The sequence below is a fragment of the Malaclemys terrapin genome, chromosome 7 (genome assembly GCF_027887155.1).
Source record: "Malaclemys terrapin pileata isolate rMalTer1 chromosome 7, rMalTer1.hap1, whole genome shotgun sequence".
Taxonomy (NCBI): domain Eukaryota; kingdom Metazoa; phylum Chordata; order Testudines; family Emydidae; genus Malaclemys; species Malaclemys terrapin.
Genome location: NC_071511.1, coordinates 54,267,796 through 54,291,231, shown reverse-complemented (window position 1 = coordinate 54,291,231; position 23,436 = coordinate 54,267,796). Strand labels below are relative to the sequence as shown.

At 46.3% G+C, this 23,436-nt stretch overlaps 1 protein-coding gene and 1 long non-coding RNA gene across 9 annotated transcripts in view; one reads left to right on the top strand and one right to left on the bottom strand.

The window, feature by feature from the left end:
- Positions 1 to 23,436, top strand: part of SORBS1 (sorbin and SH3 domain containing 1) — a 289,445-nt gene that overhangs the window by 118,362 nt on the left and 147,647 nt on the right. The window lies entirely within an intron of this gene.
- Positions 698 to 22,787, bottom strand: LOC128840548 (uncharacterized). Its single transcript, XR_008445667.1, has 5 exons — positions 22,694 to 22,787; positions 22,033 to 22,112; positions 20,925 to 21,090; positions 13,246 to 13,326; positions 698 to 1,706 (listed from the first exon to the last, which is right to left on the bottom strand). It is a non-coding gene; the product is annotated as an uncharacterized LOC128840548 (long non-coding RNA).

Here is a 23,436-nt window from a genome sequence, read left to right as displayed (position 1 = left end):
AATAAAGTTCAGAGCAAGGCCCCTCTAGTAAAGGGGGCCTATAGATGCAAATCACAACCAGAATAAAGAAAGGTTCAAGGCTGGATCACAGAAGTAAAACAGGGTTTCTTGCATTTCAGAAATTCTTTCAACTGCCAGTAAGCATTTACCAGTGACCCCAGCTTGCTAATGCATATCACTGTCTGTCTTCTGAAGAAAACCACTTTCACTGCAATGTGTGTATCTTTGCTTTTGAATGTGTAACATAGACTGAAGTGAAACAAGTTTAGTAACTAAACCTATCTCCTGGTGAATGCAGAGCCTTTTCAGGATATAAGTTTCTTGTAAGCTGTGTGGCTGCGCAGCAGCCTATTAAGCGCAGTGCAGGTAATCAAAGAACCCAGTCCCGGTGGACCTGTCGTGGCTGGGGGACAGGCACCCCTCCCCCAGTCCAGGGCCGTCCAGAGGATTCAGGGGGCCTGGGGCAAAGCAATTTCGGGGGCCCCTTCCATAAAAAAAAGTTGCAATACTATAGTATTGCATTTGGAAATGTAAAAAAATTCCCAGTGAAATACATTCAAAAATTAATTTTTAATAATTTGAAAATACACAAAATACATTATTTAAAAACATTAAATGCTTTAATGGTATGTATACATTTGCAATTACATAATGCTTCTTATGAAATCATTTTTTTACAAATTGTTCTGAACATTAATTATACAGCTGCAATTTTTTCCCTTGCTTTCATTTTGGCGAACTCATTAATAATGTCATCAAAACTTATGTCTTTGGCCATTTCATATTCTATGCTCAAAGTGAGCAAATGGTTCAGCCTTTCTTCCCCGGTGGCTGAACACAAACAACTTTTAATCAGTGTTAGCTTACTAAATGCACGCTCTCCCGATGCTGCCGACACTGGCAACACTGTTCGTAGGCGTAAACAAATACACTTCTTAATGCTTTCTTCAAAAAAGGGTTGGAAAATGTGTTTCTACAGATTTGTAAGTGCAGAGGTTATAACCCATCAACTCTTAAGTTGGAATCTTGTTTTATTTTGTAAAAGATTCTAAGTTCCTCTTTAAGATCTTCTCTCTGGAGGTCTTTTGGATATGCTGTGGCCAAAGTGTCAACAAAATTTTCTATAGAAGATTCATCCATTTTATCTGGCGGACACAAAATGGGTGAAAATAAATTTGAGGCTTCAGCCATTCTTTCACAAAGACCTCCTAGCTCTGATAGAAGCAAATCTATTGTCGAGAAGAACACCTGTACTTTGAACCGAATATGGGGAAGAGTCAAACGTATAGTCTGCATCCCCTGTGTCGTCAAAGAATCGCTTGTTCTTCCGGATCCTTGAGTCACTTTTCATTTTTGGGTCACTGCCAAGGCTTGAAGTGACTTGTTTGGCTTCTTCAAAAAAAATTGGCCAAGAATCTTTCAATGTTTGAATTTTCTTGACTAAGTTGCTCACGTGTTTAGCTTCCTCTTCCATTGTTAATTTGGAGCTTTATAGGACCTTGTTCTTATCAATACACTGAAGTACTTTAAACCATATTGTAGTAAGAAGTACAAATTCAAATGACTTAAGCCACTTAATCAATCAGTCAACATCTGCCTGGATTTCAGGAGGTAAATGAAGCTCCTCTTCAATTTTAATTAAACTTTCCAGCATGCCTGTGTGATTTTTGATTAGGGGGCGAACAGCATCAACTCTTGTGCTCCACCTAGTTTTAGATACAGAGTGAAGAGATATATTCACAGTGATCTGCAAAATTTTCCATCTCGCAGGGCTAAGAGCAAATACTTTATAGAGTTTCTGAACATTTCCAAAATACGTTTTTACCTCTACACTGGTTTCCATAGCGTGGGTGCCACAGAGGTTCAGAGTGTGAGCACTGCATGGAGAAAAATAGGCTTGGGCATTTTCTTCCAAAATTCTTGTCTTTACTCCCTGAAATTTTCCTGACATGTAAACCTGCAGCTTTGGGGCAAGTAATTCAGACCCTGGGTCTTTGTTGGAGCAGAAGTGTCTGGCTCAGCAAGACAGGGTGCTGGAGTCCTGAGCTGGGAGAGAAAGCAGGGCTAGAAGCAGGGCCGGCTTTACTGTTTTTGCTGCCCCAAGCAGCGTGCCGAATTGCCGCAGTGGACGGTGGGGGCAGTCCGTGTGCCCAGGGCCAGCTCTAACTTTTTTGCCACCTCAAGCCAAAAAAAAAAAAAAAAAAGGGTGCTGGCTAGAAGTAGTCTCTCTGGGCACATTAGGTGGGGTGGTGGCCGCTCCCTCCCAGGGGGTTTCTTTCCTTATGTACCCTGTGTTGCCCCCTGGGCCCCAGCCCCCCTATGCCGCTTACCCCCACCTCTCCCCTCTCTCGGAGCCTCAGCACACGCCGCTGTCCAGGAGCTGCCCTCGACAACGCTACAGTGGCATGACTCCAGCGAGACCGGAGCTCGTGTCACTGCCCCGCTCCTTTACCATGAGGCTGAGCGGCTCTGACTCAGTGGGAGGAGGCAGAGCTCAGGTCCCGCTGGAGCCACGCCGCGCTGCAGCGCTTCCAGGACCGCTCCTGCGTGGCGGCGCGCTGAGGCACCGGGGGATGGGGAAAGGCGGGGCAGGGCCCGGGAGCCCCGGGGAGGGGGAGCATCAGACATGGGGCCAGAGGCCCCTGCAGGGCCCGGGGCCTGGGGCAAATTGCCACCCCCCCTCTGGGTAGCCCTACCCCAGTCCAAACCCAGGCCCGTTCTGGACCTGCCATTGCCGGGGTAGAGGCGCCTATCCCTCGTACCTGCCGCGACTGGGGACAGGTGCCCTGGCCCCAACCTAGCCCAGCCCCCAACCTGCTGTGGCTGTGGGAGAGGAGCCTATTCCGCAGCCCCATCCTTGGAGCTGCCGTGGCGGGGAGAGGTGCCTCTCCCCCCAGCCCAGGTGCTGCCTCTCCCCTCCGTAGCCCCAGGGCAGCCTGCATCCCCAGCCAGAACCTGCACTTCTTGTCACACATCACCTCCATATTGGTGTACATAACAGAATTCATTCCGCACATGTGTGGGAAATTAGAGAGAACACTGTTCAGGATTCTCCCTTGTTTCTGAACTGTAAGTGTCTGGTAGCAAACAAGAGAATAAATTGTACAAGACAATAGTCTTCCCCTTATCTTTAGGACCCTCATTTAGCAGTCCATTCTTATTCAGCAAAGCACCATTGACTTCAATGGAAATTAAGCATTTATGCATGTGCTTAAAACTGCATTGCTCAGTATATAAGCACATGCTCAAATGCTTTGCTGCAGGGAAGCCTATGGACCAATGGAAGTTTTGCCATAGTGTGTGTAGGATCAAGGTGGGTTTCATCATAGCCCTAGCACTTTTTTCCACCTGTGTGGCAGGCTGAAAGGGGCTGTGGTACAGGTGTAGGATCTGCTTAGGCATTCCTCCAGCACAGGGATGAGTCGGGCTCTGAGAAGGTCAATCTACTACATCCATGCTGAGTGAGTCTGGCATGTCCGTGTTTCATGGGATGGATGTGATTTGCAGGGAACCTTGGCTTTCTAGGTCCTCCTAACTGTTTGTACTAGTAGAAGTCTCATCCTAGCTGTCCTGTGGGGCTCTGACTAGTAAGCCATAGGTTATAGGGTGGTTGATTAGATGAAATGTGGAATATTAGGAAAAATGACCCAATAATTATTGGAGCAAAGAGTCCTGTGGCACCTTATAGACTAACAGACGTAATAATTATTGGGACTGTTATACCATTCAAATGTAATCTACTACGTATTTAACCCAGATGAGAACCTGCTCTGTGTATAGTGAACCACTGAGCCTGGAAACTACTCTTTCCAAGTACGGCTAGAACATGTTTCCAGACCAGTGTGTAATATTTAATCTCAGCCATCTCCACTACTACATACCTTGCAGATTTAAGCAAAAGAAAGAAATGGTTACATGATGCTCTGTGCCCATTGACACCAGTCGTGGGAAAGCCCGTTATTCCAGGCCTGTGACTGCCACACAGCGCTCTTCCGTCCTGGCCTGCAGATAGCCTGGCCCACTGTGGGGCACTACACAACTTTGCCAAATGCACCTCAACCCCCAGGGAGTTCAGTGGAGCTGTGCTGATTTACCCCAACCGAGGATCTGGCCCTAGGAATGAACTTACTAGGGGCTGACTGCTAACGGAAAGAACACGACTTGTTTGGGCTAGTGTTTGAGCACCTGAGGTGGAATTTATTTATTAAAGAAACTGAAGACCAACTGCTTTTTTAGGTCCAAAAGTCAGGTCAAATGCCCTGGGTGCACTATAAGAAGAATCTTGTTTGAACAGCCTTGTGAAACACAGTGGTAGCTTGGCCATGCTATAACTTAAAAAACAAACAAACTGTTATTGCCTACATGGATGGAGGGGGAAAGAATATATATAACCATGTGTAAAAGTGTTCTCGTCAAGAGCAAATGGTTTGTTTCAACCTAACCAGAGAGAGGGCAGGCATTTGCCACCTGCCCTACCCCTCAACAGACCTTGCCGCTGATGTCAGCAAGGTGCAACCACCTCCCTGCAAGGAGCACGGGGCTGATCTACCAATCCCTGCTAGCAGAGTGCAGTGATGGCTAACTATTAGCAAGGGGTGGGGTTAACCCTCTCCCCACCAGTAGCTGTGTCCCTTTCACAGTAATTAATTTGGTCCAGAGTATGAAATGCCATTGATGCCAATGGATTTTTACCAGGAATTTGTTTGGCCCAGCATCTTCAGTCTCTTTTGCTTTCCTCCTCTCCCCCCAGCACCATCCTATAAATACTTTTTCTTAGCTGCCTTTGGTTGGTTCGTGGTGACTTCAGCTAGCCATTGAGGCTAAGTGATCTCCAGTGCAGTTAATCTCCAATTCCTGTTGCTTATGGTAGTGGCTTGACAGTGATTCTCCCTGCTGCCAGTAGAGTCAGCTAAAAGATGTTCTCTGTGGGTCTGTCCTATTTGCTCAGGCAAAGGAAATCAAGGACTCATCCAAGATCCCACGATTCTGGGTGCATCACAGTAAGGCCAATCCTAGCTGTGCAACCAGGCTGTGCTTTCTCTCCCCTTTTAGTCCCTCAGTCTGAAGGGGAAGTAGCTCCCCACAGAGCCCCTGGAACTTGGGTGGCAGATAATTTTCCCTCCTGACCCTTCTCTGGAGTAGCACCGACCCAAAAGAAGTGGCAAGCTTTTGCCCTGGATCAAATACACAAAGACATCCGCTAGTGAAGCTGCAATTTCAAGCAGCTCTGTATAGGAAGCAGGCCAAGTTTGAGCTGGATGTTTAATGCCAGCTAAATTAGGCACATGTTTTTATAACAGATTCTTTGTATCCGATTTCCTTATTTTAAAATCTGAAAAATGGAGCCACATCACCTAAGAAGTATTTTACAAATCACGCGGTGTTCTGGATAATTTTGTCTGTGAGTCATCACTGCTGCAAACCCTTCACAAGTGTTTCCTTTTGGAATTCTCCAACCATATTTGACTGTGTTGTAGGACCCTTCTAAGGACTCTTTGCTACTCTTGTTAACTGCACAGCTATCTTGCTGCTCAGATTTTTAATCTGCTGCATCATTTCTCTCAATTTTTTATTTATTATGAGTCTGAAATGTTTATAGCTCATTTGGCTTTTGAATATTTGTGGGGTCTCTTTATTGCTCAGATATTTAATAACCATATTTGGGAAGCTTTCAGAGCCGCCAAAAAAATCAACCCTGGTTTGTGAGAGAAGCTCTGAGAGTTCAGAGTGCATGATAAATATTGGAGAACATTGAAAAACACAGGGGAATGAAGGCTTGCATGTTATGCAAAGCTATAAACAAGGAGAGGGGCCATGAATGCTTGGATGACTTGCGAACACACATGCTTTCCCATTGTAGATGCAAGGAAGCTAGAGCCCAGTTATTTATCTTTGCAAACAGCATCTGATGTGAAGAATGGCCTCTTGAAAGAGATGTGCTGCGATGATTGGATTACCCTTTCATCCTTAGAGCTGCTCCCTCCAGAACAGCTCATAGGTACAGGATGGGGCACTGCTGTTGTCTTGACTATATCCATTATGTGAATAGAGGGTGTCTATTACACATCTTCTGTAAACCTGTCCTCGTCTTAGGAACAGGCCAGTTTCACTCTTGGCAGGTTCACCATTACATCTCACTTCCTGTCATGTATTTAGACATAGAACATTTTCAGTGCAATTTAATTTCACCAAGAACTACAGGTTTCAGCAATGTCTTCAGGTCCACGGCTGTCTGGTTAGGGAGTGAGAGAGGGATTTTCTCACATTCCATAGCCACGTGGTTAGGGCTCTGACCTCACATGTGGGAGACCCAGGATCAAGTCGCTGCACTGCCTGGTTCAGAGTGATCTGGGATGGAAAAAACGGCTCTGAATCAGGCCTGTGTCACCTATAGTGCCACCCTAACCACCCAGTTACAGAGTCCAAGAGTCCTTCTCTTGGTCCAGATGTGACCCAAGCCATGAGAGGGGTTTTTGTCGGTGGGTGAGATGGTCAGGTCAAGGGACTGTTACCTGTGGGCCATTCTCATTGGCAGATAGGAAGGAAGTTAGATATATACTGTGTATTTTGCTCTTGATTTTCATATATAGTCTGTTGCGGGGTTCCCAGGCTTATGACTGTATATCCTTTCCCCAAAATTGACTTAGAATCATAGAAGATTAGGGTTGGAAGAGACCTCAGGAGGTCATCTAGTCCAACCCCCTGCTCAAAGCAGGACCAGCCCCAACTAAATCATCCAGCCAGGGCTTTGTCAAGCCAGGCCTTAAAAACCTCTTAGGATGGAGATTCCACCACCTCTCTAGGTACCCATTCCAGTGCTTCACCACCCTCCTAGTGAAATAGTGTTTCCTACTATCCAACCTAGATCTCCCCCACTGCAACTTGAGACCATTGCTCCTTGTTCTGTCATCTGCCACCACTGAGAACAGCTGAGCTTCATCCGCTTTGGAACCCCTCTTCAGATAGTTAAAGGCTGCTATCAAATCCCCCCTCACTCTTCTCTTCTGCAGACTAAACAAACCCAGTTCCTTCAGCCTCTCTTCATAAATCATGTGCCCCAGCCCCCTAATCATTTTTGTTGTCCTCTGCTGGACTCTCTCCAATTTGTCCACATCCTTTCTGTAGTGGGAGCTCCAACTGGACACAGTACTCCAGATGTGGCCTCACCAGTGCCGAATAGAGGGGAATAATCACTTCCCTCGATCTGTTGGCAATGCTCCTACTAATGCAGCCCAATATACCGTTAGCCTTCTTGGCAACAAGGGCACACTGTTGACTCATATCCAGCTTCTCGTCTACTGTAATCCCCAGGTCCTTTTCTGCAGAACTGCTGCTTAGCCAGTCAGTCCCCACCCAGCCTGTAGCAGTGCATGGGATTCCATCCTAAGTGCAGGACTCTGCACTTATTCTTGTAGAACCTCATCAGATTTCTTTTGGCCCGATCCTCCAATTTATCTAGGTCACTCTGGACCCATCCCTCCAGTGTATCTACCTCTCCCCCCGCAGCTTAGTGTCATCTGCGAACTTGCTGAGGCTGCAATCCATCCCATCCTCCAGATCATTAATAAAGATGTTGAAGAAAACCGGCCCCAAGATCGACCCCTGGGACCCTCCGCTTGATACCTGCTGCCAACTTCCTTGTTTGTGCACAGTCTGAGTGCTTATGAGTGGGGAAGATCTGCCTGCTAAGGGCACTCCAGGTTGGTGCATTTTGTTTACCCAGGTTTCCAGGTGAGGGGCTCAAGCCAGTTTAGTTATTTGTCAAGAGGGACCCAAGATATATTGAACTCAACCTTGTTTGCTGCCATTAATCACCTGGCAGAAGGGTTACATTGTGTTCTGCACCTTTAACGCTCTAAGGCCTGCATGTCTAGAGACATGCAGCCATTTTGTGCTCAGATCTGTGCAGACTATTATAGAGGACACACACTCGGTGCACTCTTTCATGGAGACTTTACTTCTGTTCTTTGTTGTGGTGCTGTTCTCTTAACCTAAAATGACTGCACTGAATGATTGACATTTTGAAGTTTGCCCCTTGTGAATGGAAAAATGGAAGTTCTTCTTTTTAAAACAATCCCTCAACAAACCCATGTGCACAAGCAAAAAGGAGAAACTGAAATCTCTTTCCAAATAGTAGGAAGTCAGAGGCATTATGTAATGTCAAAACCCAAGTGCATGTAATAGTGCCTGATCTGGTGACTAGATGAGGGCATCCTGTCAATCTAATCTTTCATTACCATATTAATCAGAGTGCCAATAATGAACATAACTGGGTCATAGGTTCAAATCCATCTTTGGTCCATGATAAAGAGCTGGTCCATGGTTAGAGCCGTGAGACAAGAAGATGATTTTGGGATTGGGAGGAAGGATGAGGAGATCAGAGAGGAGGATGTCGCAATTGGTCATTCAAGAGATGGCCCAGGTGTGTGGTTTTAGAATCACGGCTGTATCGGACAGGATGGATTGTCAAGTGACAGCCCTAGTAGAAGTGGGTCCCCATCAGAGCCGACACCCTTCCCAGGTAGTCTAATAATGAGACCACGGACAGAATGGACGTAGGGACTGACCAGCACTCAACAGTGGGTTGAGTCACTGGTGGGGCAATATGAGGATGGCTGATATAAAGCAAGCCATTTGTGTCTCACTGAATAGCTTTCCCAACTTAATAAATCATTGCAGATAGGAATTGCCATATCAGATACACTGAGTGTCCACTTATGTCAGTCTCCTGCCGCTGGCAGTGGTCATTACCCAATACCTTAGAATAGTGGGGTGCTTGACCCAAACCCCAGATTGAAAAACTTTGATCTTTGAGGCCATTCAGGATCCAGATCCAGATTGTACATGTTCAGCCATTTCTACCTCAGAAGACGGCAAACCTCAACGCCCAAGTGCACACGGAAAAAAGGGTTGATTACCCTTGGGACTCTTGTAGCTCTTGCAGCTGCAGATATTATTTATGTTCATAACATTTTCTAGTCCTTTTTGAAAATCCACTGCAGCTATTTCCCTCTAGTACCTCTTGTGGTAATAAATTCCTTGGCCTGACTTTGTCTTGCCTTTTTCCCCCCTAAAAGGCTGTCCTGGTGTTACATTTATTGCCATTTTATAGCACGATGCAACATAAATCAGGACAAATGAATCTAGTTTGAAAATTCATTTATTCATTACTTCATTTGCTGTTCCAAAATCAGTGAGGTCTCATTCTTGCTTGCCTCCTTTCCAGCTAAGTAATCCTCTAGTTTTGTTGGTAACCTCTCAACATGTGTTTGCCATTCTACTGGCCCCTCCAGCATTAATTTGACTAACTCCTTCTAAAAATGCCTATTATTATCTAAATAGAAATTGGTTAGCAAGTCATATTTCATGGGTGGACTCTTTGAAAGCTGACGGGATTTCTGTGATGATCATCTAGAGTTAGTAGTGTGAATGCCACCTCCATAGAATCATAGAATATCAGGGTAGAAAGGAACCTCAGGAGGTCATCTAGTCCAACCCCCTGCTCAAAGCAGGACCAATCCCCAACTAAATCATCCCAGCCAGGCCTTTGTCAAGCCTGACCTTAAAAACCTCTAAGGAAGGAGATTCCACCACTTCCCTAGGTAACCCATTCCAGTGCTTCACCACCCTCCTAGTGAAAAAGTTTTTCCTAATATCCAATCTAAACCTCCCGCACTGCAACTTGAGACCATTACTCCTTGTTCTGTCATCTGCTACCACTGAGAACAGTCTAGATCCATCCTCTTTGGAACCCCCTTTCAGGTAGTTGAAAGCCGCTATCAAATCCCCCCTCATTCTTCTCTTCTGCAAACTAAACGATCCCAGTTCCCTCAGCCTCTCTTCATAAGTCATGTGCTCCAGCCCTCTAATCATTTTTGTTGCCCTCCGCTGGACTCTTTCCAACTTTTCCACATCCTTCTTGTAGTGTGGGGCCCAAAACTGGACACAATACTCCAGATGAGGCCTCACCAATGTCGAATAGAGGGGAATGATCACATCTCTTGATCTGCTGGCAATGTCCCTACTTATACAGCCCAAAATGCCGTTAGCCTTCTTGGCAACAAGGGCACACTGTTGACTCATATCCAGCTTCTTGTCCACTGTAACCCCTAGTCCTTTTCTGCAGAACTGCTGCTTAGCCATTCAGTCCCTAGTCTGTAGCAGTGCATGGGATTCTTCCGTCCTAAGTGCAAGACTCTGAACTTGTCCTTGTTGAACCTCATCAGATTTCTTTTGGTCCAATCCTCTAATTTGTCTAGGTCCCTCTGTATCCTATCCCTACCCTCTAGCATATCTACCACTCCTCCCAGTTTAGTATCCTCTGCAAACTTACTGATGGTGCAGTCCACGCCATCCTCCAGATCATTAATGAAGATACTGAACAAAACTGGCCACAGGACCTCTTGATACTGGCTGCCAACTAGACCCGTTGAGCCCGACGATCTAGCCAGCTTTCTATCCATTTTATAGTCCATTCATCCAGCCCATACCTCTTTAACTTGGTGGCAAGAATACTGTGGGAGACCCTATCAAAAGCTTTGCTAAAGTCAAGGAATAACACATCCACTGCTTTTCCCTCATCCACAGAGCCAGTTATTTTGTCATAGAAGGCAATTAGGTTAGTCAGGCATGACATGCCCTTGATGAATGCATGCTGACTGTTCCTGATCACTTTCCTCTCCTCTAGTGCTTCAAAATAGATTCCTTAAGTAGCTGCTCCATGATTTTTCCAGGGACTGAGGTGAGGCTGACTGGCCTGTAGTTCCCCAGATCCTCCTCCTTCCCTTTTTTAAAGATGGGCACTACATTAGCCTTTTTCCAGCCATATGGGACCTCCCCCGATAGCCATGAGTTTTCAAAGATAATGGCCAAAGGCTCTGCAATTACATCCGCTAACTCCTTTAGCACCCTTGGATGCAGAGTATCCGGCCCCATGGACTTGTGCTCATCCAGCTTTTCTAAATCGTCTTGAACCACTTCTTTCTCCACAGAGGGCTGGTCACCTCCTCCCCATGCTGTGCTGCCCAGTGCAGTAGTCTGGGAGCTGACCTTGTTCGTGAAGACAGAGGCAAAAAAAGCATTTAGTATTTTAGCTTTTTCCACATCCTATGTCTCTAGGTTGCCTCCCTCATTCAGTAAGGGGCCCACACTTTCCTTGACTTTCTTCTTGTTGCTAACATACCTGAAGAAACCCTTCTTGTTTCTCTTAAAATCTCTTGCTAGATGCAACTTCAAGTGTGATTTGGCCTTCCTGATTTCACTCCTGCATGCCTGAACAATATTTTTATACTCCTCCCTGGTCATTTGTCCAATCTTCCACCTCTTGTAAGCTTCTTTTTTGTGTTTAAGATCAGCAAGGATTTCACCGTTAAGCCAAGCGGGTCGCCTGCCATATTTACTGTTCTTTCTACACATCGGGATGGTTTGTTCCTGCAACCTCAATAAGGATTCTTTAAAATACAGCCAGCTCTCCTGGACTCCTTTCCCCCTCATGTTATTCTCCCAGGGGATCCTGCCCATCAGTTCTCTGAGGGAGTCAAAGTCTATTTTTCTGAAGTCCAGGGTCCGTATTCTGCTGCTCTCCTTTCTTCCTTGTGTCAGGATCCTGAACTCTATCATCTCATTGTCACTGCCTCCCAGGTTCCCATCCACTTTTGCTTCCCCTACTAATTCTTCCCTGTTTGTGAGCAGCAGGTCAAGAAGAGCTCTGTCCCTAGTTGGGTCCTCTAGCACTTGCACCAGGAAATTGTCCCCTACACGTCCCAAAAACTTCCTGGATTGTCTGTGTACCGCTGTATTGCTCTCCCAGCAGATATCAGGGTGATTGAAGTCTCCAGTGAGAACCGGGGCCTGTGATCTAGTAACTTCTGTTAGTTGCCAGAAGAAAGCCTCGTCCACCTCAACTCCCTGGTCTGGCAGTCTATAGCAGACTCCCACCACCACATCACCCTTTTTGCTCACACATCTAAACTTAATCCAGAGACTCTCAGGTTTTTCTGCAGTTTCATACCGCAGCTCAGAGCAGTCAGACTGCTCTCTTACATACAATGCATCTCCCCCACCTTTTCTGCCCTGCCTGTCCTTCCATGACGGTACTCCAGTCATGTGAGTTATCCCACCAAGTCTCTGTTATTCCAATCACATCATAATTCCTTGACTGTGCCAGAACTTCCAGTTCGCCCTGCTTGATGCCCAGGCTTCTTGCATTTGTGGATAGGCATTTAAGATAACTCGCTGATCGTTTTGCTTTCTCAGTATGAGGCAGGAGTCCTCCCCTCTTGCGCTCTCCTGCTCGTGTTTCCTCCCAGTGTCCCACTTCCCCACTTACCTCAGGGCTTTGGTCTCCTTCCCCTGGTGAACCTAGTTTAAAGCCCTCCTTACTAAGTTAATGAGGGACAGCATAGATGAGCTGGATCTAACAGTTTGCATCTAGCCAATCGAAGAGAATTTGTAACTCTTGTCATAATAGGCCTGATTCTCCATTGCTGTCTTCCTGGGCTTGAAGCAGCCTTTAAGCCAAATTTGTGCTCCTCTAATTCTGGAGTCAGGCAGGGGCCAATCTGTCTGTCAGAGTAAATCAGAGCAACCTCTGGGCTGACCTAATCTACATTCTATTTCCCAGGCCCCCTATGAACACCAAGAAGGATGGAGTAGCTGTAGTGCAGTGCACTCTGGCTGTGTCACTGATCTGCGGAAGCCCTTATGCTAAGTTTATGCTAGCTGGAGAGGCCATATACAGGGGATATTCTCAAGAGGCTGTTTCCATCCACTTCAATGCCCCTTTATGCTGTCAGAGTGGCATCTAAGTTCCTTAGTGTAACTGAAAATCATGCCCAGTGTAGTCATGTCAGCTGTTATCATTACTTGCAGTTTCTGGTATAAGACAGGTTGTGCAGAGGCAAGGAAACACATGAGATGCAAAAACTTTGCCTTAGTGATTACAATCAATATCTTATGGCGGCTTTTCACTGTGTTCTGTATAAAGACTCTGAAATTACACACAGTTTGTACAAGTATGAAGGGCAAGAATGGCCTCTAGAACACAAGGCTTTTTTTCCTTCCTCTAGTTCTGAACAATACGCACCCATAATATTTCCTCCTGCAAAAAGCAAAATGTACTTTCCAGTCTAAATGACTGATTTCAGATGAAGGAAAACAACAAAGAACAAATATAAAGTCTCCAAGGGGCAGTGGGGAGAGAGAGACACAAAAAAAGGCCCAGATCCTGGAAGTTATTGCACCTACCTCTTATTGATTCCTGTGGAAGTTATGAGCCTAAATACCTTGAAAGAGCTTGGCCTCAGTTACTTGCTTTCTGCATGTGACCTGAAACACAGAATGGCAGCTCTATCACATCTTGGAGACTCTTATGCATTTGAAGTTACAGTACAGAGAACACATCCCATGACCCATTCTGTCCATTACATACATCTCTACCCCGATATAACACTGTCCTCGGGAGCCAAAAAATCTTACTGCGTTATAGGTGAAACCATGTTATATTGAACTTGCTTTGATCCGCCTGAGCGCACAGCTCCGCCTCCCCCCCCCCCCCCCCCGGAGCACTGCTTTACCGCATTATATCCGAATTCGTGTTATATCGGATCGTGTTCTATAGAGGTGTAGCTTCATACACCACATTTTCTTATCCGTGTTTCTCAACCTTTTCCATACAACAACCCCATGTTGCAATACAACAAAGTTTGCCCTCTTCTATCTAGTCATTAAAGAAATGAAGACTGGTTGCAACCCACTAAAATCTATTTGTGACTCTCCAGGCTGAGATACAATTACCAGCACCTATAACCAGATATGTAAGGGTTATAAGTCATTGCAAAGTAGATCTTGTTCTTCCTGGAAGAGTGCATTGTCTCTGCTTTTCCTCTCTGGGTTTTGATGTGTGGTCAGCATTCTTTCTGCATGTGCAGGACACGACTGAATCATACTACTTGTGTTTTTCTCTGCCCAGCATGCTGTGGTTTAATTTGTAGGTAATGCTGTCATTGCACTGGATCAGACAGATTCTGCTCTGGCAATGGTACATCTGCCTGCCATTGCCCCTGCACTCAAGAGAAGAACTTGTTTTATGACATTGTTCTGTTTTTTGTTTTTTTTTTTCTCATTTCCATCTGTTTGTCATTCCACAGCTTCTTGAATAACTGAAGGGCTGCTATTGCTTTTGAGATGTGTCATAAGCTTGTCACAAGCTCTTTCTTTTCTTTAATGGTCCCCTTTGCCAGGCAGTGCAGCCTGAAATTATGGTAAGTGAAATTGACAACTTATTCCAGCTGTTCTGTTCAAGCAAATGCCAGTGGCTCTTCTGCATATTTCCCCTCTTGCTGTTGGCATTGATTTTTCTATTATTCTCCTTGGCAAAGACTCTGAAGCCCATTTTCAGAGAGAACTGCTTGAAATTAAGGGGCCTCTTCTCCTCTTGAAGCATGAGAATAAGAGAATTGTTAGTGTTACAGAGAAAGGTGGGTTTTGAGTAGTGGTGTAGAAGGAGGATAATTGCTATAAAATCAAAGTTGAGAGACCTGCTTCTGATCTAAGTTTTGCATTCTTCCCCCCCCCCCCCCCCCGCCCCATCCCTCTTCAGACTGAAAATATTACCATAGTTGTTAGCCATGAAAACTTATATTCATCTCGGAGTCGAAACATGGCTGGATTTAAAGCACCAATTTCCTTTACAAACATTTAATAATGTTTTTGTTGCTAGCTGAGATAAGGTATCCAGGGTTATGCTTCAGGGCTTAAAATGATTGCCACAGGGGTCAGGTAAAAATGTTGTCCTCCATGCACAGCACTGTAGAATTAATCAGGTACATTAATGAGAAGTGGGGGGCAGTGATGGGAGTGAGAGATGCTTGCCTTCCTTTTGAGTATCAGGTATAGATTGTTGCTGGAGGCAGAAAAATGTACTTGGTACAGCAATGGTCTGATACGCTATGGGGTTCTCACAAGAAAATTTTTGGTGGCCTCACAGTGCGGCCACCAACTATTGCTGATGGCTGCTCTGACAGTTTTTCCAAAAATACTCAATTAACTTTAGGAAAAACAAAATAAATATGCATATATACATGTCCAAATCATTGTAATGTATTGATGTAGGGTTTTTTCGCAGACTCAATAATAAAAATAATGTACAGTTTTCTGTTCTTTACTGGACCTAAACAGAATAGAAACAAATAATGTGTTTTGCATGTTCTTGTCCCTTTTTGTTGTTGTTGTTGTTGTTTCTTTTGGTGGTGGTGTTTGCTTATTTTTTTAAGACTTGCTAGCTAGTAAGTCTGTTTCTGTGAAAAATGATATTTGTATTTTGTTAATATCACTTTTCACTAGTAGCAGACTTGCTAGCTAGCTGGGAGGCAGTGAAAAGTGATATTAACAAACATACAAATACCACTTTTCACAACAGACTTACTCTACACAACAGACTTTTCACAATAGCCCTGGCAAGCTGGGAGATAAACTAATCCCTGGATGGTAAGGGGGCAGCTGGGGCCAGGGGTGATGAGGGGGGTGAGTCTGGGGACCGGAGCCCTGCAGCTGTGCAGCCAGGGACTGGGGCTGGAGGATGCAGTGGGGGCCAGGGCCAATGTGGGGGTGAGAGGAGGTGAGCTTGAGGCTGTCAGTCACTGCTGCACGGCTGGGAGCCAGAGCTGGATCACATGACCCCACTGTTGGAGTCTGAAACCCCTGTGGCTTGGGGTCAGAGCCCACTGCTGCATGGCTGGAGCCCAAAGCCAGAGGAAGCAGCAGGTGGGAGCGGGGTGAGCTGGGACCGGGGTCAGGGCTCAAAGTCTGTGGCCAAGGGATGGAGCCTGCTGTCCCCCACCCCAGGTCTGAAGCCCAAGCCCCACCCGCCTGCCTGCTCCTTCAAAGTTTGTGGCTCCAGAGGACGAAAGGGCCCAACACCTCCTGGCAGCCCTGGAGGAGAGGACACCTGTGCACCCCCATCACCCCCCAGGAGGCTCTGGCCTCATGAAAAGCCCCTGGTGGCCGCATTTGAGAAATGCTTCATCCTCAACCTTTTCCATGCTGGGACCTCCCAACCTCCAGGACTGCTTCTCATCCAGCCAGGAGTGAGCTGGGGTACCCCTGCTGTATAGCAATCTCTGGAGGGCAGGGTGCTTGCAACCCCGCGATAGCAGTGTGTGACCTCCACAAGTCGAGAACCTCTGCATTATGGCAAATGCTGTCCCAAATGGAAGTGGAGTAAGAATCATCGTCTAATTGCTGCAGTCTCATCCTAAGCATGCTTCCCATCGGTAGTGGTATTGTACATTGTCTTGTTGCTATTCACTGTGTTGTCTCTCCATCCTCTGTCTGTTTTTTCTCCTTAGACAGTTTTATTGAGCACAGCTTCTTAGGAACCCAGACAGTGAGCCAGATCTCAAATGTTTACTCCTGGGGGAATTCTGTGCAGAATTCATGTCCCCTGCAGATTTTTTTTTCCTGCAGAAAATACATTCTGCCGGAGAGGTGCTTCAATTACACCTTTACTCACCAGAGATTGCTGCGGTTAGGGTGACCAGATGTCCTGATTTTATAGGGACAGTCCCGATTTTGGGGTCTTTTTTTATATATAGGCTCCTATTACCTCCACCCCCTGTCCCAATTTTTCACATTTGCTGTCTGGTCACCCTAGCTGTGGTGCCAGAAGATAGGGCAGCTGGCTCATGGGCTGGAGCAGCCAGTCAGAGAGGGAGGGGGCCGAGGCTGCATTCGTCACAGTGACATACCCATGAGGCCAGGTGAGGAGGCACAGGATATGTGGGGGATGGACAGAGTGGGGCACACGGGGCTGCTGGGGAGGGGGGGGTCACATAGACTGGCGTTCAGAAGGACTAGTGTGGGGGGGGAAGACTGCATTGGGGGCACAGGAGCTAGTGGGGTGACCGCACTGAGCTAAGGGCTGAATGGGAGGGAGTGAAGAGCCACATGGGGATCAAGGGGAGGGGTGGCTGAATGAGAGTGCAGGGACACATGGGGACGGGGGTGAGTAGCTGAGTGAGGGTGCAGGGACACAGGGGAGGGGAAGTGCAGGATTACACAGGGATAAGGGCAGATGTGCCTGACTGAATGGGAGAGGCACTGAATGGTGTCAGCCAAGGTCTGCATGGAGGAGGCTCCCCAACAATCCCTCCACACCCCAGAAAACTGCTCCATACTTCTCCCACCCACACCCAACAACCCTCCAGGTTCACTCCCAGGTTCCTGCCCAGGAATTACTTGCCTCTCCCACAGCTCCTCCATTATCCCAGACTCCCCCAAGCCTTTGCAGTGCTTCTGAGGGGTGTGGGAAATACAGTTCTGTATTGTAGTTTAAATTAATTATTACTCAAAGTTCTGTATTAATATGCCTGGTAAGGAATCAATTTGTTAAAAAACATTTCCTGAATCTTTTTTTGTTTTCTGTATTGTTACAGACATACTTACTGGAGAAGTATTTTGAAATAAATTACCAAAATAATTGAAACTGGCATGATTATATTGTGTTATTTTGACAAATAAAATATGCAGAATTTTGCAATATTGTGCACAGAATTTTTAATTTTTTGGCACCGAATTCCCCCAGGAGTAAATGTTAGATTTTTGTTGCATTTTATTTATTGGTATTAGTGCCTATTGTGATTCCATGTGAAGAAATGTAATTAAAACAGAGCCCTGTGGGTGTATTGTTATGCATTTGACCCATTGCCTCGCTTACTGACCCTCACCTAATGTATCAGTAAGTAGTGGCACTTCTCGTGTCTTTAACACTTTTATGTAACAGATGCTGAAAGATTAGAATTGGCGGTATCTGCTACTATTTTGGGGCCTGGGCTGGGTGCCAACCTCTCTGCGCTGCCTTCCTGAGAAGCAAGTATTTAGTTTTGTCAGTATGAAGAGCATTACTCACTCTCCTCCTTGACATGCTCTAATACATGTAATGAGCAATGATTTACATGAGGATGTGCCAGTGCTCTTCTCAGGCAGCCTGGGCTCGGCTGGCTTGAATCTCCCACTGGGGAAGAGGAAATGGACTCATCTTCAGCTAAATCTAGAGAGATGCTGAAAGAAGAGCCCAAGATGGGAAAGAGGGGTGAGTCTAACCTTACTGACACTGATGTAAAATCAGGAGTAACGCAGTTGAAATCAGTGGCTTGCTGCCATGAGAGGAGAATGAGACCTTGAGCATCGTAATAACGAAGCTATTCATTTATTTTCTCCCTTTATAATGCTGCCCCTCTTCTCCTTCCACAAAGTGACTGGGGCAAATTGCTGGTGTAAGCAGCTGCAATTCCATTGAAGTTGCATCCAATTACACCCAGAGGGCCAGAGCTGCCACTGGTGCATGCGCTGTTTTGGCTCCCTGGCGTCAGCTGGAAAAGCATAATAGGTCTCCCTTCTTTCTAAAGCCCTGGATAATTTGCAACATCAGTCTAAGGGGAGTTTTTGTGTGTTCACCCACCTTTCTGGTTCTCTGCTGACTCCTCTCTCCCAGAATCCTCAGGGCTAAAATGGAGGGTCCTTACCGTTGAGATGGAGAAGGGTCCTTACGGTTGGGATGGAGATTCATGAGTTTACTCACTCTTAGGCCAGCTGGAAATAGTGCTACCTTACTACAGACAGCAGGGGCTCTTGGAAGCACCATGCCATATCACTCCAGGAGATCCCCAGTCTCATGCAGGTGGCATTTTTTAGAGGAAGAGTCCTCACTGGCCATTCTCCACTGCCAACCTCTTGTGTACTGATGTGTTTCACAGCCACTTATTGGGCTACCTGTAGTATTAGATGCTTTTCTGATACATATTGGCAGCTTCCCAAGTGTCTTTCTGCATGTGAGTGTGAACCTGTGTGTAGCATGGGTGAAACCAAAAGAACCATCACATCCAAGTAAAGAATGATTGTCTATCTGTAACAGACTGGCAAGGTTTGCCTGAATTAGCACACCCATCAGGTGTTGATTCTGCTGGGAAAGAGGCTGAATGGGTTCTGCTGACTCACTGAGGCAGGTGACTCATTACCCTGCCCAGATATCAGGTAGCTGAGAGTGCTCAGAATATGCTTGTGCAGCCCCCATTGACTTGACTGGAAAGCCATGTGCCATTGTTGGAGACCAGGATTTGGTCTAATATGCTAATTATTATTAATTGTATCATACTTCTCCTTATTGCCCATAGACAATTCAGTGGTCTGTGGGACATTCCAGTTAAGTGACACAGACTGATCAGTTCAATTGGCTGCACTTCCCTGGATGCTTCACAATAACGGCATAGAACAGTTTGCCATCAATAAATTCATGATCCCATTAAACCAGTGGCAGATTAGCCACTGGGCCAGCGGGCCCCATGCCTGGGGTCCTGGCCAACTGGGGGGCCCTGGAAAAATGGCCACCTCCGCGCCCTGCTCAGCCCGCCTGGCACTTCTGCTGGGGAGTGGGCTCAGGGTGCAGGAATTTGTCCTGCTCTGTCCACCTGCCTGATGCTTCTGCTGGGGAGGGGGTCAGGGGTCTCTCCCACCTGCCTGGCAGAGTAGAGCAGAAGAATTACTTCTTGCATCTAGTTTACAACACTCCTGCTAATACATCCCAGCATGATGTTCAGTTTTTTTGCAACAGTGTTACACTGTTGACTCATATTAAGCTTATGGTCCAGTATGACTCCCAGATCCCTTTCCGTGATACTCCTTCCTAGGCAGAGATTTCTCATTTTGTATGTGTGCAACTGATTGTTCCTTCCTAAGTGGAGTACTTTGCATTTGTCATTTTACTACTGCCTGTTTACTTCAGATCATTTCTCCAGTTTGTCCAGATCATTTTGAATTTTAATCCTATCCTCCAAAGAACTTGCGACCCCTCCCATTTGCAAACTTTATAAGTGTACTCTCAATGCCATTATCTAAATCATTTATGAAGATATTGACAGAACCAGACCCAGAACTGATCCTTGCGTCACACAACTCGTTATGCCCTTCCAGCATGACTGTGAACCAATGATAACTACTCTCTGGGAATGGTTATCCAACCAGTTACATATCCACATTATGGTAGCATCATCTAGGTTGTATTTCCCTAGTTTGTTTATGAGAAGGTCATGCGAGACAGTATGAAAAGCTTTACTAAAGTCAAGATATACCACGTCTATCACTTCCCCCCTATCCACAAGACTTATTACCCTGTCAAAGAAAGCTATCAGGTTGGTTTGACACTATTTGTTCTTGACAAATCCATGCTGACTGTTACTTATCACCTTATTATCCTCTAGCTGTTTGTAAATCAATTGCTTAATTATTTGCTCCATTATCTTTCCGGGTACAGAAGTTAAGCTGACTGGTTGTAATTCCCCGGGTTGTCCTTATTTCCCTTTTTATAGATAGGCAAATATATTTGCCTTTCTCCAGTCATCTGGAATCTCTCCCGTCTTCAGTGATTTTTTGAAGATAATCGCTAATGGCTCAGATATCTCCACAGTCAGCTCTATTCAACTCTGCCATTGTCCTGCTGGAGGACCCTGGGAAATCATTTATCCCCTTTGTGTCTGTTTCCCCCACCACCTTTTGTTGGTGTTGTCCAATTACACTGTAGGCTCTTCAGGGCAGGGCCTGTCTGTTGCTGTGTGTTCAACATATAAATAGCAATAACTGTCTCTCTGGTTTTAAAGAGCTCCTTAACGTTTCCTGTCTTTAAAAGCTTGTTGAATGGCCTCTGGCCCTATACTTAGTCCCTTCTGATCCCTTTCTCTCCTATTCTAAAACTGGCCTCCTCATTTGTGGTGTATTCTTATTTGATTATGTTTTCATTCATTGCATTTGCTTTGATTTTTGCAGCAGAGTGCCCCAAGCACTTTGGCAGGCAGGCGCTGTATAAATAACAGTATTATGTCAACCAGCATCAGTCTCTCGCATGCTTTACCTTGGAAACAATGAAAAACTCTTACGTTTCTTTAACGTGGCTCTTCTGGTTCTGGTTCTGGAGGCTGTGTGTGGACCTTTGCGTCCTCCTGCAGGCTCCAGGTCTGAGCTCACTCACGGTGTTTGTCACTGCTGCCCATGGTGGTATTGGAAGCTGTGCTGCCTGTTCGATGGCTGCTCTAGGAGATCAAACTGTGTAGTGACGAAAATCAATGTGAGAATAAAGAAGTGTTGAACTGACAAATGCATACACAGTTGATTAGCTGTGCCTAGTTGAACCTATCTGGGTTAGAGGACATAGACTGCAGGTGGACTCACTGGATCACATTAGGCCAGTGGTTTTCAACCTGTGGTGAAACAGGTCCGCAAACTCTATCTAAGATTTCCAAAGGTGTCTGCACCTCCATTTGAAACTTTTTAGGGGGCCGCAAGTTAAAAAAGGTTGAAAACCCCCACTGTATTAGGCCACTGATTAAAACAGAATGACCCTGTGTAATAAGGAATTTCCTCCCTTCACTCTCTCCTTTCATTCTCTTCAGATGTTCTGATTGTCTCTCTAGTGAAGGGTTTTTTAAATGATATTTGAACTTTGTCTGGCACCTCAAAGTGGTGCCAGGCAAGTGATTGGCAGATCTGAGGAAGGGGCATAAATGGCTCAATTCTCCACATCCTGGGGGCTGCCAGGGGTTGAACTATCCCTTACCACAAGTTAGAGCAACCTCAGGGAGCACTAGTGGATAATAGAAACACTGGAACACTTTGTGCTTTGGGCCAGCCCCTCTTGTTCCTGACATGCCACCTCCCTATCCTGGAATGTCCCCTATTTTGGGGGTGGGGAAGCAGGCAGGGCTGATGAGTAGCTGGCTATATTAGATCTATGCAAGCTTTGGTCTCCTCTGTGCTAGAGGAAACTTGAAGGGCTGAGCATCTGGCCCTAGATGTATTTAAGTAGGGGGGAATCCTTGCTCAAAAGTGAGCATTCTAGAAGCATATTTAAAATGTTGACTCTTCCTGTTTGAATTGTTTGCAAACAGATTTGGATTTTTCTCAGCTTGTTAAAATCTTTTCTTGGAGTTCTTTTTTATCTGTGTATTGTTGAGAGTTGGTGTTTTGACTGGAGACAGGTTTACTCACAGTATGTTTCTCTTCCCTGATTGAGCATTGCACTTGCAGTCAGCTTTCTGGTGGTATATGATCACAGTTGAAACAAGTTACTGTAAAAATTCAAAAGAATATTTGTGGAAACTTTTTTTCTTCAGCATTCACCTGTCTCTAATTACATCTACCATTCCGGGGGCGGAAGGGAAGGGAAGATTCACAAGTGCATGGGATTGGTGTGACACTTTGGGGTTCAACCCAGACCAGTGAGGGGTTGTGTCACTGCCTGCTCTGCAACTCTGGGTGCCTAGAATGCTGTGCTGCTGTGCCAATTGGAGGCCCGGGAAAAATGGGCACCCCTGTGCCCCAACCCGCTCCACCTGCTGGGGATCAGGATCAGAACTTGGGGTCTTGCCCCGCTCTGCCCGCCCACCCAGCATGGCTGCTGGGGAGGGAGGTTAGGGTGTGGGGGCTTCCCCTGCCCAACCAGGGCTCTTACCAGGATGGGGGGAAGCCCGAACCCCACTCCCCGGCAGGAACGCTGGGGGCGGGGGCTGCAGGCGGAAGGGGTGGGGAAGGGCCCACACTTGCTTTGGCCCAGGGCCCCATAAAACTGTAATCCACCACTGTCCATCCCCTCTCGCATTTGTTAAGTGGTCGCTTGTTCCCTCCTGGCTCTCCCGCTAGCTTTGCTTACCTGGCATGCAAATGTGGTTTTCATTGTCTTTGATCACACCTTGCTCCATTTACATGGGAGACCCATTCCAGCAGGCGGAATCTCATTCCTGTGTCTGGAAGAGGCGTGGCTTAGGCACTAATTGCCAAATACATGTTAAGAACATATTGCAGCACATATCTACAAGGTCATTTGTGGGTGCACTGTACATATGTCACGCTAGAATATTAACAGTCCATGGGTTACTGGCTTTCCAATGACATATGACATGCCCCCTTTTAGATACAGTTTATGACAATGGTGAGTTGGGGTACACTGACTGTGTCAAACTCAATGAGTTGCTGACCCAGAACAGTGAACCATCAGTGGGGCTCTGTATCACAATTGGCCTGTATCACGCTGCTGCCATTGATGCTAATGGGAGTTTTTCCACTACATCAGAGTTAGTCCAAGGGTGAGTGCTTATGCAAATCCACCCTGGATTTCCATCCACATCCCAATTCTTTAGAACCTGCCAGGAGCCAGTGGTGGGCAGCAATGGCGGATTAATGATTTTGCCACCCCTAGGCCCTGAGATAATTGCCACCCCGCCTGCCCTTGACCCCACCCCGACTCCACCCTTTCCCTGCCCCCAGTCCAACCCCTTCCCCAAAGTCCCCACCCCAACTTCACCCCCTCCCTGCCCCTATTGGATCCCTTCCCCAAATCCCCGCCCTGGCCCCGCCTCTTCCCCCAGCACGCTGTGTTCCCCCTCCTCCTCCCCC